The sequence below is a fragment of the Varanus komodoensis genome, unplaced genomic scaffold, assembly GCF_004798865.1.
Source record: "Varanus komodoensis strain SLA01 unplaced genomic scaffold, ASM479886v1 scaffold42, whole genome shotgun sequence".
NCBI classification, from domain to species: Eukaryota; Metazoa; Chordata; class Lepidosauria; order Squamata; family Varanidae; genus Varanus; species Varanus komodoensis.
The window spans coordinates 8,501,877-8,503,591 of record NW_025335972.1 but is presented as its reverse complement, the minus strand read 5'-3'; positions in this window follow the sequence as shown (position 1 = coordinate 8,503,591).

Here is a 1,715-nt window from a genome sequence, read left to right as displayed (position 1 = left end):
GGGGAGATGGCCACAATCTTTGTTGTTCTTTGTCACTTTGCTTCAAACTTTTGTGAGTAAAAAAAATAGTTACAGAACGGATTAGCCTTATTTACATTGACCCTTATGGGGAAATTTGACTTGGCTCACGACCAATTTGGGTCACAACCAGAGTTCTGGAATGGATTAAGTTAATGAGCCAAGGTACCACTGTATCTAGAATTGCACTGTTGAGCTCTTCTGTATTTTCTATTCTCAAAAAAAACAAACAAAAAAAAACAATCTTCTGTGCCCCATGTCTGCAGAATTGTCTTGTTGGCTAACTGGAGGGAAATGAAGAGGGGGTGATGTCAAAGAACCTTACTTCAAATAGAAACAGAGCAAGTCAGAAGGGTCCTCCCGGGCCATCTAGTCTGACCCTCAGCTCTAGCCTGCTCAGCTCACAACATGCCTACTGAAGGAAGTAACACAGTGATTGAGAAACAGTGAGGCAAACAACCAAGCCATGAAGCCTGTCTGAAGGAATGTGGAGGGAAGAAAAAGATAACTGGCTTGAAAGAAAGTTTACTACTTCCTATCTCATCCTCCCAGTAGTTTTATGGGACAGGGGGTCGTAGGGCAAGGTGAAGCCAGAAAGGAGTGAACTAGTGAACTTGTAGTTATGAACATGCAGGCATAATAGGTTGATGAATATTATCTCACACACCTTGAATAGACAATGGGCTAATTATAATGCACATGTGGTGTATGTAGTGGGATGAGATGGGAGATATGAAGTAGGTGGATGGAAAGACTGTAACCTCCTAGTACCTTATCCAGTGAGGGAAAAGGGGAAGACTGTGGTGGACGGGTTAAAGAGTAAAAGGAGCTGTTTTGTGTGTTTGTACTTTGGAGAGATTCTGATTGAGCGGGGTCTCTCTGTCTATTGCAATAATCAAAGGAATCACCTCACTCTGCTGGTAGTCTTGGTTATTTAACTCGAAGAGAAGTATTTTTGCAGCTTTTTGCATAACATGTGCATGTCTAGCCTATCCTTGAACACCCTCACCGATGGGGCCTCAACCACATCCATGGAAGCCCATTCCATACCCTCGAGGTCCTGTTGTAAAGCAAGAGGCTGTAGATTTGGCAGGAAGATGCTTATCCTGAGCCCAAGCCCAAACCAAGGAAACATCTGTGCTCTCACCTGAAAAGGGCAACTTATTTATTTCATTTATTTGGAAAAATTATATGCTGCCCCATTTGCATAAGCCTTGAAACTTCTGTCAGTACCTGCTGTCCTGCACTCTGTTCTCACCATCTCCAGTATCTCCATACACTACAAAAGTGATGCTTTAGAAACTTTCATCTAGTTTGACTCTCAGGGCAATGCATTTGAATATCTAAGTGACCGTGACAATGAAGTCCTAGGGTTCAAGAAAGTATCAATTGTGAACTCAACACCTACCTGAGAGACAGGCTATCTTTAAAATGGAGTGGGAAATAGTCCATTGGACTGGATTTAGATACAAGTGCAAAAATGTCTTAGTATTGCTGGTGCAACGTTAATAGCATGTCACTAAAATCTAGTAATCATAATGTGCAGGATGCAAGGGAGACAAATTCTTGCAAACTTTCAGCCCAAGAGCCAAATTCCATTTCAGAGGCAAGTGTGTGTGTGTGTTGGGGGGGGGGGGGCAGCATTCTACAATTTATTTATTTATTTATTTATTAAAACATTTTTATGCCGCCCCATT